This window comes from Sapajus apella, unplaced genomic scaffold (genome assembly GCF_009761245.1).
Source record: "Sapajus apella isolate SASKATOON/1434 unplaced genomic scaffold, GSC_monkey_1.0 scaffold49, whole genome shotgun sequence".
In the NCBI taxonomy this organism is placed as follows: Eukaryota; Metazoa; Chordata; class Mammalia; order Primates; family Cebidae; genus Sapajus; species Sapajus apella.
In genome coordinates this window covers 1-13,359 of record NW_022436989.1, presented here as the reverse complement: position 1 = coordinate 13,359, position 13,359 = coordinate 1, and the positions used below count along the sequence as shown (strand labels likewise).

The following is a 13,359-nucleotide window of genomic DNA, read 5'->3' as shown; positions in this document are numbered from 1 at the left end:
CATGCACCAAGACCCTTCCACATGTAATTTCTAGAACTGTAAACCCCAAGACCCCCTCACGTGTCATATCTGAGTTGTAAGCCTGTGTAGAGCCAGGCTTCTGATGGTTAGAGGAGCGCGGCCCTTAGGCAGTTATGCTGCCTGCTCCAGCGCGCCCTCTGCTGGTGGCCGGGGGCACTGCAGGGCCCTTGCGCTCACAGCCCTGGCGGAGGACGCGCGCCCTCTGGCGGCCGTCCCTCTGCACCACTTGAAGTCGGAGCGCAGAGTGTTCAGTGCCATCGTTCTGGAAATGCAAACTGACACGGAGCCCACTAGCGCCTGTGTTTCTAAAAAGGAAGAAGGGACAATTAATTGGAAACCATAGGAATGAAATAAACATGGATGCACATTTTACAGCTGATGGAAAAATTCACTCAACATAGTCTTTGCACTTAAAATGCAAAACCGTCAGAGACATCTTAACCACAGTGACTTTATTTTAAATAAAAGCTTTAGAAAAAGCTAAATCTGGGCAGGGTGCAGGGCTCATGAGTGTCATCCCAGCACTCTGGAAGGCCAAGGCGGGAGGATCACTTGAGATAAGGAGTTCAAGAGCAGCCTGGGAAAATATCGAGATCCTCATGTCTAAAAAAACTATAAAAATTAGCTGGCATGGTGGCGCATGCCTGTGGTCCCAGCTACCCAGGAGACTGAGGTGGGAGGATCACTTGTGCCCAGGAGTTTGAGGCCACAGTGAGCCAGCCATGATTGCACCACTGCACTCAAGCATGGGAGACAGAGTCAGACCCTGTCTCTCTCTCTCTCTCTCTCTCTCTCTCACACACACACACACACACACACACGCACACAGAGGTTAAATTTGTTGGATTATATATTTAGGGATTGAGCACCTTTGGTTATAAAATATTTATGGTTGCAAGAACAAGTTAATAACTAAATAAAGACCCAAAACTTATAAATATATACCAGTACTTTAAGCAAAAAGCATTCTTAATTTAAAAATGTTTTACTTTAAAGATAATAGTACACTCATAAATTACTGTTAAAATCAATGGTGACATAAAAAAGTAACAATACTAATAGCCTGACACAAACTGATCACAATCCTTTATAAGAGACAACACTGTTCTTAATAACCTATATAAACAAACATTAAGTAATCCTATTTGTATGTTAATGAACTGGGATCACAGATATGATTACTTAATCCCAGCACACTGAGTGGCCGAGGAGGGCAGATCACTTGAGGCCAGGAGTTGGACAGCAGCATGGCCAACATTGTGAAACCCAGTCTCTACTAAAAATACAAAAATATAGCTTTGCACAGTGGCAGTGTTGTAGCCAATGAGGTTTGTCCAAGGCCCAATTATTGCTAATTGAAAACTTTTCCCAATACCCCGCCATGAGGACTGGAAATATAGTCGGCATTGGAAATTTTTGGCAGTCTCTATGGGGATGGAATAAAATAAATAAAATAAAAAAATAAATTAAAATGGAATAGAAATACAAAAAAAATTAGCCGGGCATGGTGGTGCACACCTGTAATCCAAGCTACTTGGGAGGTTGAGGCAGGAGAGTCCTTAAACCCAAGAAGCAGAGGTTGTAGGGAGCTGAGATCATGTCATTGTGACTAGAGTAAAACTCCGTCTCAAAAAATATTTTTTTTCTTTGAAACAGGTGCATTCCTCCTCTTGCTTTCTGAGGACTCCCTGCTCTGTCACTTAGTAGTGGCTAATAAACTCTCTTAATGTCACTAGATTCTGTGACTCACCATAAATTCCATTTTGTGTGAGATCCAAAATCCTGTTGTTGGGGTCTGGGACAAGACCCCTTTGCTGGTAACAAAACTATACTAATTCCTTTTTCTTGTTTTTGAGACAGAGTCTTGCTCTGTTGCCCAGGCTGGAGGGAAATGGTGTGATCTCGAATCACTGCATCCTGTGCCTCACAGGTTCAAGCGATTCTTCTGCCTCAGCCTCCCGAGTAACTGGGATTACAAGCACCTGCCACCACACCTGGCTAATTTTTGAATTTCTAGTAGAGACAGGGTTTTCCAATGTTGGCCAGTCTTGAACTCCTGACCTCAGGTGATCCACATGCCTCAGCCGCCTAAAGTACTGGGCTTACAGGCGTGAGCTACCTTGCCTGGCCAGCTTGTATCCTTGGTGATCGCTTGGATATGGAGGGTGGTGGAGGAGGGGTGTTACACAGATATCACTCTTGGATTACTACCTGGGATATTAGGCACAAGGCTCTATTATTGGTTCGAACCCTGAGAGCGCCAGCAAACAATTCGAGGTGGTGTTGAGCAACATGCTGTTTTCATGAGCGCCTGGCTGCAGACTGGCTGAGGCCTAAAATGGCATTAGCCCCAAGTGAGGGCGAGGTGGGGGTTTTATAGTCTTCTGTAAATGGGAAGTGTCCCAGTCTGATGTAACTGCTACATGGGACCTAGACAGCCTCTCTCCTGATCTTCAGGGGGTCCTTGTCTTCCAGTCTGCCCTTTTCTGGCTTCTGCTCGCTTGCTGACCCATGCTGCTGGCGTACATGGTCTTGTACCTTGGGACCGAGGCTGAGGAGGGTGGAGTTATCCCCCAAGCTTTCAGCCCCAGGAAGAACCTTTCATTAAGGAGAGTAGGCTGGCTGATTGTTGTTTGTTAGGCACAACTTGGTTTTGCGGGTGCGGTGGGGTGCCTCAAGCCGAAAGCTTGACTCCTTGTACTGGCCAGACCCCACGTGGCCATTCCTGTGACTGCCAGGCCACTGTGAGGCTGAGAGACAGATTTATCTGGCCTCTGTCCTGCACATGTTTATGATGCCTTCTCTGTGTTGGCGGATCTGGGGGTCCACCAGATAGGATCCCGTGAAGAGATCTCAAAGGTCTTTAGTCCACTGTGTTTATCACATCACTTCCACAATCAAAGATGAATAAAATATAGAGGCTTATTTAGTGATAAGGTTGATGGTGCACCTGTGCTAGGCAGTGTTTTATTTCCTTGAGACACCAAGGAGTTGAGACTATCCTTTGCCTTAGAGTTTTGCATCTGTAAGTCCTGCTATCAAGAGCTGTGTGTGTTAAAATGTCTGATTTATCAGGCAGGATCTGGGCTGTCTGTAAGCTTAGGTGAGGGGAGGCTGGTGTCCAGCAAGTATCCAGTACCCCCTCAACATCCCAGTTCTTCTCACCAATCTTCCAATTCTAGGACTGTTGTGGAGGCCCTGAGAGCAACTTAAGAGGGGAAGTAGTCAGTGTGCTCTGTGGCTAGCTTGTTTGGGAGTGTACATTGTAAATCCTCTGCCGACAAAACGTTGGAAACAAGTAGTGTTTCAGCTTGAGTTTCTCGTAAATGGCTTGCAGTCATACAAACCAGAGCATGCATACCACAGGGCAACATGAGGGTCCCTCTACCACCCTTTCTCCCAGTGGCCTAGGTGGGCAACTACACGGAATGTGTGCAGCCTCACTGTGTGAAAGTCCAGTGCTTTGTGCTTTGAGCATCATCAGGGAAAGGCCCCTGACTTGGAAGGTTGTCGAGCTTCCACGGAGGGAAGAAGGGGGCGTGCGGTGCTGCTGAGTCTGCGTCTTGCTCTGTGACAGGAGGCATGAGATAGCCTTGGTCTTATGAAGCCCTTGGGTGTTCCAGCTCACTTCAGACCTGAGCAGCCTGATGCAGGCGCTGGGCCCTGGTTCTGGAGGTGAGAATGCACCCTGGGCTTCCACTGCATGGCTGGCACAGTGGGCATTCAGGTGCCTATTTGGGGATTGCTACGGAGTCCTGTGCCAGATGCAGTGGTGCACAGCTGGGAGCCAAGGGTCACTGCTTCTGCTGGAGAATCTGGGCAGATGTAAAGTGTTAAGGTTAGTGGTAGGGTTAGGGGTTAAGTTTAGTGTTGGTGTTGGGGTTTGGGGTTTGGGGTCAAGGGTCAAGGGTCAGGGCTAAAGAGTAGGATGAGGGATTGGGGCAGGAGTAGGGTTAGGAGTAGGGGTTAGGGTTTAGGGTTAGAGGTTAAGGGGGTGAGGGTGAGGGTAATAAGCAGATTACTAAAAGCAATTCTGCTTCACTTCAATAACAACCTCCCCCAACTCATTTTGTCTCCACAAACTTATTTTTCCAAGAAGAATCCCAGGCTTCTTAAAGCACCCAGTGACTTTTCACATCTTAAATCTGTGAAATCCTCTCTTCTTCTGCCTTATGCATAGTTCAAACATACCGGGCAAGGCAAAGCCAGACGCCTTCTGAAGGAACCTGAGAAATTCTTCCCTTTCTCTCTCTGGACCAAAATGAATTCTCTGGACCATCAGTGCTAACCTTCAAAGCCAAACGTGTTCATGAGATTTCCTTTAAAACTACTGTAGACCCAAGTGTTTATATGATGTTAATTTAGTATTTATATTAATATAAGGGAAAATGTCTACGCCATATGTGCCTCTGGCTTATTGCCCAGTTAATTGTCGCCTCAGGCTAAACTTTGGTTTCTGTCTCTAATTTTTGTCGGAAAGAATAGAACTGATCTCAAAACGACTGCTTTTATTGTAGGGACTAGTGCTGCCATCTCCATTCCTCCCTCTTTTCTTGTAGTCTGTGTGGAAGTTCTTTAATGCGAACATTTTGACCACCCTCATGCTCCCATGTCCCATGCACATTCAGACTTACCCAGCCAAGGCTGTCATCTTAGGCCAGGGATTTTTTAGGGATCTTTATTTTGCTGTGATACGATTGGCACTCCTTTGACTCAGTGTATCACCCCAGAGTTCTTTTCATTTTAGGAGCCCAAGAGGGCAGAAAAAGAAGTAGGTGAGCAATTAAACCTTCTGAGTCAGGAGAGAGTCCCGTTGTGTTAAGCAATGTTCCAGAACATCGTATGTAGTAATCTAGCAGATGAGCCACGTGGCTGCTGAGCACACATGCCTACTTGCTGCTGTGAGCTCAGACTCCTTCATCATTAGTCTTTTCTATCTCTAGAGGGAATTATAAGGGCCACTTATTAACCTGTAAGTCATAGAGAGTTAAAGGTGTTTCCCCAAAACACCGAGGACAGAATGAAAGGTGAGGAGTGTTAGCCACAGCTCAGAAGTGCAGGAAAGTCTCTCAATGTGGGTTGTTGGAGAAATGCAGGTCTTTTTTCTTTTGGAAGTCTCCCTAGAATGGGGTCAAGGACTCTGCCCATTCTAGGATGAATAATTGGTATATTAGACCACCCTCGGATATTTATCCCAAGCCTTCATTTAGGGTTCTTAATGAGTTTGTTCAGCCATCACAGTCTCAAATGCTAAGTAGGACATTGGAATCTCTCCACAGTCCAAATTAGCACTGTCTTTTAAAGTTGAGTTTCTCATTATTCTCACTTGACATACCTTATGTATCCCGCACTCACCCTAATAATAGATCGTGCTCACTGTGTCCTTTGCAACAAGACTTGAATTTTACTTAGCCTGGAGGAATGCACTTCACATGTCCAGACCCAGTTCTGACTCATTCTTCAGCCCTGCATCAGTCAGTGGGGGCTAGGTTAAAGCACGGTGACAAACAACCTCCAAATTTCATTGGCTCAAAAATCTTCTTCCTCATTTATTTGCATCTCATCATGGGTCAGGTGAGAGGTTGCTCTGTGCTGTGTCGTCCTAACACAGGAATTGAGGCTGAAGGAGGTACCATCAATAAGATCCCCATTGCTCTAGAAAAGACAAAAAGCATTCTGGATAGAACTCTGTTTCTTGGAGATTTTTCCTGAAAAAGTCACATATTATTTCTTCTCACCTGCAATGGCAAAAAAAAAAAAAAAAAAAAAAAAAGGAGTCATGTGGGCATGCAAAAATTTAAGTAGGTGGGATGGAACAGTCAGAATGTGTTCATAAAAAATGAACTGAAAATATATGGAGAACAGCGCCAATGACTATCGTTAATGCCAGCATGCATTCCTGACAACCCAGTGCTGCTGCCCTTCACGCTTCTTCTGTCTTGCAAAGTATTAGAACTTCTTATCTGAAGCCACACCACTCAGAGGGACTGCAGAATACATAATGACATCTCCTTTAATATGTCCTTAGAGAATTCAAGGAAAAGAAGTTAAATAATCAAAAAGTGCTTTTGGGTACAGCTGTTTAGCACTAGAGGGTAAGATTAGAGATGGATTGTAATGATACTAATAGGGTTAGAATTGGGGTCCGGGTCAGGGTCAGGGCTGGAAGTATGGTTAGAGGTGGGGTCATGGTCAGGGTCAAGATAAAAGTCAGGGTCAAAGTCAGGGTCAGAATTATAGACCAGGATATGGATCGGGGTTTAGGGTCAGGGTCAAAGTCTAGGGACGGGGTTAGGATTGCAAGCAGAGCTTTGTTCTCCTCAGGACCCACCTGAGGAGAGGCCATGGCTTTGGAGCCCCTGGTAGCATGTCCACAGTGAAGACCAAAGTTTTGTTCTCAAGTCTGACCTGGGGAGACGTGGCTGCATGCCACATGAGGAAGGTGAGGCAAAAGCTTCCTGTCTGCTCCCCGTGTGCAGAGGAAGGAACTCCGACACTGGCTTTACTTCCACACATTATATTCTACAAATCTTGTTTTCAGAAGCATCCCTTGCTTGAGGCTTTGGCTGCTCATCATTGTAGCGTGCCCTAACATATTGTAAGATTTGGGTTTCCTTTTGGGGTGAGGTCTACATATAGAGAAATAAGAAATGCTTAGAGCTACCATCAGCACAGCTGGGATGAAAGCTGGGGATGGGCAGGCGCCTTTCAAGTCACCCCAATCCTGAGGCTGGAGGAAACATGTCCACCCCCTGTAAACACTTTTATTCATGTTTTAATTACTCATTTTTCTTACAGCGTTAATGTAGTCAAAACAGGGATATTAAAAAATGAAAAGTAGGCATATTAAAACTTGCAACATTATTTAAATTTAAATATATTATTCATACCTCATCAACATTTTTATTTTGTTGAGAAAGTCTAAGGTTAATTGGCAGTATAGTTTTTTTTTTTTTTTTTCGAGACGGAGTTTTGCTGTTGTTGCCCAGGCTGGAGTGCAATGGCCCGATCTCGGCTCACCGCAACCTCCGCCTCCTGGGTTCAAGCAATTCTCCGGCCTCAGCCTCCCGAGTAGCTGGGACTACAGGCATGCACCACCATGCCCAGCTAATTTTTGTATTTTTAGTAGAGACGAGGTTTCACCGTGTTGACCAGGATGGTCTCGATCTCTTGACCTCGTGATCCACCCGCCTCGGCCACCCAAAGTGCTGGGATTACAGGCTTGAGCCACCGCACCCGGCCGGCAGTATAGTTTTAATAGTAGATAGAATAATGCGTGTTTTACAAACCTTGATATCCTACATTACATGTATGAACCCCGAAAATTTGAGACAGGTCTTAGATTTTTTAGGGAGTTTATTTTGCCAAGTTTGAGGATGCATGCACCTGTGATGTATCCTCATGAGGTCCCAACAACATGTGCCCCAGGTGGTAGGAGCACAGCTTGGTTTTATACATTTCAGGGAGACATGAGACATCAATCACGTGTAAGAAGTACATTGGTTCAGTCCAGAAAGGTGAGACAACTTGAAGAGAAGGCCAAACGGGGGCCTTCCAGATCATAGGTAGATAAAGATGAATGGTTTTATTCTTTTGAGTTGCTGATTACCCTTTCCAAATGAGGCAATCAGATATGCATTTGTCTCAGTGAGCAGATGGGTGACTTTGGATAGAATTGGAGCAGGTTTGCCCTAAGCAGCTCCCAGCTTGACTTTTCCCTTTAGCTTAGTGATTTTGGGTCCCCAAGATTTATTTTCTTTTCACAAGGTCTAACATGTTTTCCTATAGGCATTCATTATTCATTGTGTATTTTATTACACAAATAAGGCAGAGATTTTTTAAAAAGTATCAACTTCATGACTAGCTAAATAGGCATAATTACATAGAAGTTCAACTAAATTTGGAAACATTCCAGAGTTTGGGTTTCCAATAATTCTTTGTGATTATTTTAAAGGTAAAGTATTTTTCCTCCATAAAACACAGAAACATCTAAAATCACCCATAGGATGTCCTGCCAATTTTCTTTCTCTAGTTTCCTCATTTTCTGCAAAGCCTTATTGAGGAAATTGACTTTGAATATCCTTTTAAACTTTTCTGTTTTAGGAAGTGTTGTGGTGAAACATTGAATTATCATGGTCACAAGTTTGGTTCACATTCTTTTTTTTTTTTTGAATGTTTTATTCCCAGTGGCCAATATTTGATTCCGGTGTATTATGGCTAAAAGGTAGACCCTGGAAAAAAATAAAGACAAGAAGTGTTTGGAATAAGTGATCCAGTCACAAGGAGTCAATCAGTCATTGGAACATATTTTTACAAAGTCACTCTTTTTAAAATATTTATCCATGAATTGAAATAGAATCTGTAAGGTTATTATTTTTTTTTCCTGGTCTAAGGTGAACAGCATTTTAGAGAATGAACCCAGGACACATCCACAGCACAGGAAAAAAATGTGAAAAATAAGTTTACACATATGTAAAGCCTATACTCACGGAGTGAGGCATTAGCTCCACCTTCTTGTTGGCTGACTGCCTACATTAAGTATTTGGAATTCTTTTGCAAAGGAGATTTCTATTCAACTCCATTTGATTATTCACCTACATGTAGAAATGGAGACATCTAGATAATTACTTGAAGCTTTAGTTAGTATTAAACACTGCCGCATTATGTTGAACAGTTCATTCCTGTGTTGGCCAGCCGTAGCTCTTTTTATTGGCTCCAATTTTCCTTTGACATATTTCAATTTTTTTTTAGTGCTTACTTACTTTCTGATACTTCAAGATTATCCTGGCTTATATATTTACTGTCCCAGTTCTAGTATCAGACATTTCTTCAAAGAGCCTGATTCCTTCCAGAATGGTAGGAAAACTTATATCTGGATGCTGAGTGAGCACATTGTGTCTTGTCTCTCATTAGCAATGCTAGGAAGTATATGTGTGTATGTCACCTACCTATACACACCTAGTTAGGAAGGTTTTGATGTGGAACTGTATGTATCTGTATTAAACTAAACATAAGTTTATGTTGATGTCTTCACCTCTGACCTACTATCACATGAAGCTTTCTACCCTTCTTCCCTTGCTAATTTAAAACCTCCCACTTCAACAGTGAGGGACCTGGTTCCTACCATCTGCGACTTATATAACTCATTGTTTGATTCCAGATACAGATACTGTGGTTTTACAGTTGTTCACAACTATTCCTTTTGGAAAGAACTTTATAAAATGGAATCCAATGATGAAGTAGTTTCTTTGCCTTCAGCCTACAGATTCTATTCATTGTTAAAGACACTTAAGTCAGCACCGTTTTCCCTACACCTTCAGAGAGTTGTTTCCCACATTTGTGTCTTAGTGCATTTTGTGCTTCTGTAACACAATACCTGAGGCATGGTAACTTGTAAGAAAAGAAGGTTCATTTGGCTCACAATGCTGGTGGCTGGAATGTCCGAGATTGGGCAGTTGCATCTGGTGGGGCCTCAGTCTTTTTCACCTCATGGTGGAAAGTGGAAGGGGAGCAAGGGGTGCACCAGAGATCACAGCAAGAGTGAAAGCATGAGGGAAGCCAAGGAAGCAAGACTCTTTTTGACTATCTACTCTTGCAGGAATTAATCCAATCTCATGAGAGCAGACAGAACTCACCCCCATGGAAGGGCATTAATCTATTCATGAGGGATAGATCTCCATAATCCAAACACCTTCCACTAGGCCCACCTCCCCACACTGCCACCTTGGGTGTCAAATTTCAACATGAGTTTTTGCAGGGACAAACCACATCCAAACCATTGTAATTTGTAATATAGTTAAATTATTTTTCACATTATGGATTCTGTGCTGGGATACTCCACATCCTGAATAATATTATTTAATTTGAATAGAGTTTGATTTACCCGTTTAGCTGTAAAATTCTGCATGTTTTGACAAATGGATAGTGGCCAGTATATACTATTAAGTATCATATGGAACACTTCAAACCCCCACCCCATGCAGCCAATGGCTTCCCATCTGTGTAGTTTCCCTTCTCCAGAATCTCATTAAATGAGGTCACACTGTGTGGATTCTCCTCACACTGTCTTCTTCCACTTAGCAGTGTGCATGAAAGATCACTCATGTCTTCGTGTGAGTTTATAGCTTGTTCCTTTATATGGTGAAATAGTATTCCATTGCATAAATGTATTACAATTTGGTTATGCATTTTGGGGACCAAGCCTTCCTCTTCTTCTTTGTTCCTGGGTTGGGGGCCTTCAAATTATCTGACAATAGATACATTAATAGGGGAGACAATACTTGGCTGCTTGTTCCACATGTATCATCGTGTGACAAAATTCATCAGATGGCAGGATCCAGTTTACAAAGAGGTAAAAATAGCCCAAAGAAAAGAAACAAGACTAGAATCTGATAACCCACAAGGGCTATAGTTTTCCTATTTAAAAAAAATTTTTTTGAAACAGGATCTGGCTCTATGGCAGAGGCTGGAGTGCAGAGGTGCAAGCTCAGCTCACTTCACTCTATCTCCTGGGTACAAGCAAGCCTCCTGATTAGCTGGAACCACAGGCACAGGCCATCATGCCCAGCTAATTTTTGTATTTTTAGTAGAGATTGGGTTTTGCCATGTTGCCCAGGCTGGTCTTGAACTCTTGGCCTCCCAAAGTGCTGGAATTATAGGCATGTGCCACCATGCCTGACTGAGTTATAGTTTTTCATTGAAACATAAAATTTCATTCTGTAGCAACCATCATTTTTGATCATAGATAATCAAATATTATTCTTGTTTTAAAAATAAGTCTAGTTTTGTTAGATTTTGCCTGATTATTTATGTAAGTGCAGCAAGAACGGGAGCTGACCACATAGGTGTTTTCAAGCTTCTTTGCTGCAAGTTTTCCTACAGAATCTCAGATTGGAGTTTTAAAGGCCTTATTGAGGCTAAAAGCCAAGCCCAGAACATACTATCAAATTTCAGCTGCAGTCCTAATAGCTTTGAGTGAATTCCTCTCTTCTTGAGGCCCCCAAACTATCCCCAAATTCCTGGGCTTGCAAGGAAAGGACCTTTCTTACTAACCTGTAAGGTTGTGAATCCTGTAATCTAGGTATCAGGTGGGCTTTTCTGAGACTGCTTTGTAAGTATTGGGTCCGTAAAAATCAACCTTAGTTCCTTAAAATTGCTGGTCATAACTGATCTTAGGTATACTATTGCTAAATATGATATTCCAGTAAAAACCTTGATAATATAAACAAAGTTTGCAATTATGTCCTGTTCTGAGGTGAACAGGTTCTTATTGGACTTCTAGTAACAAATATATTGTCATGAAAATAAGAGTGTTCAGTAAGAATTTCAAAATTCTGGAGAAATCAGTTGAAAAAAATAAATGCTTCATTTCTATTTAAATAAATGTAATCTACTAAATTGTTGTGAGTTATAGTTAGCTTAAGAGAAAGAGATTTCTTAAATCCAGAAACTATAACATTAAGGAACCAGCAATGCTCAAAAGAAGGTATAAAATTATAATCAGTTCTCATCAGTTTATTCGGTGTCATGTACTCAATTTCAGTCTTGCTGAATATTGGGTTAGCAGTGTCATGAACCCATCAGTTTCTCAACTAGACTTCTGGACAGCTTGACTGAGTCAAGTGTATGGTCTTAAAGTTATTTGAACAATATCATCAGAAGCCTGTAACCAGAGTACCTGTCATAGTCTTTTCTCTGAGTCTCAGAGGGAGTCCAGTGTTGGAGACAAACATTCTGATCCATAGCTGATTGCAGAAGCTTTTAGGAAAGCATCAGGGCTAAATAATATCTAAATGACAAAGAGCATGAAATGACTATGACAAAAGATCTGATGAGAGTTCATTGTACCACAACTGACAAGGATATTCAATTTTGTCTGTGGCATACGACATTTAAAATAATTGAAAATATGACTCATAACACTATACCAGCACGTAGCATGGATAAGGAGGACATTGACAAATTTCCAGGAATTTTTTATAATTTCTGAAAACATAACATTTTACCAATTCAAATATAACACCGGGAAGGTTAGATATCTCTTTTTCCTTGTGTATTTGGTATAGTTTTTCTTATAAAAAATACAACCTACTTTATTTGCATAACTTGCCCTACTTTTCTTGCATACTTTGCAGAGTTTCTAGTTATTCTATTATTTCTAGTAATTTTATTTATGTATAGATTATATTTTTAACACTTAGTAATCTTTATTTTCCAGAGTAAACTAGGAAGTAGACAATTTTCAATTGTCGTATATTAACATTCTATAGTAGATTAGGAAATGTATGAGTATACGATCTCCCAACATCTAGAGTGATGTTTCCTCACAGCACAATTTCTCAGTATTGTAGACTAAAAAAAAAAAAAAAAAAAAAAAAGTTTATTAACAGGCCCAAATATCTGCATTCTCTCTGTAAAAATCAGGGACAAAAGTATATAAAATTCGAATTAGTTATGTTCAGTAATTAATGTTTTAGTATTGTGTCTTATTTATAAATGATCTAGATATTTAATGCAAATCATCTTTTAGTTAGCTTAACTTTAAGGTTAAAAATGATCAAAAGTACTTTGGAAACTATTATTAGGCAGATTTACTGTAAAAAATTATTATTGAAATAATGTTTTTTTATAAGAATAAGAACTTAATTAGAATCAATCTATAAGTTTTAAGATTTTAAGTATCTAGTAAGTATAATATTAGCTTATTGATTTAAGTATCTAGTAAGTATAATATTAGCTTATTTGAGTAGAACTCAAGAAAAATAGAACTTTATGTTTGTTTTATATTCAATAGTGATAGCTCTGAAGGCATAGTTGTTTTATTACACCAAAAATATTAAATTGATCTTATTTAACTATGTTTTGTGTAAATTGTGTTAACTTGAAAAACATTTATATCAGTTTCTACATTTCTAGGAGTTTGGGGAATATTTATGTATAAATGCTTATTTTTTTTCCAAGCTAAGTTAGAATAGAGCATTTTTAGAGGATTTTATAAATGAAATTTGCATTGCTATCTGGAGTTAAGAAAATATCACGTATACGTAACATACATTAATAGGCAAAAAACACGAACAGAGATCTCATAGGTTTCATCCTAAAATTTTAGCCATGAATCAGGCATACGTATTCTTGTGGTTAATTTTAAAGATCTGCTTGTTTGGATTAAGAGACACGTAACTGGTAAACCACAGTTTCAATATTTCTACTCATTTGATTACAAGTTCTCACGTATCAAAATTAATTAACAAAATGACAATTGCTAGGACTTCTGTGGGAGAGTATGGAAGGTCTTTTGAACTTTGTAAGACTGTCAACTGAAGAATGATGAAGTTCATA

General features: G+C 40.8%; 1 non-coding gene across 1 annotated transcript; it reads left to right on the top strand.

Moving 5' to 3' along the window:
• The first annotated feature begins 1,315 nt into the window (after window positions 1-1,315).
• LOC116526194 lies at window positions 1,316-1,456 on the top strand. Its single transcript, XR_004258013.1, has one exon. It is a non-coding gene; the product is annotated as a U4 spliceosomal RNA (small nuclear RNA).
• The last annotated feature ends 11,903 nt before the right edge of the window (window positions 1,457-13,359 follow it).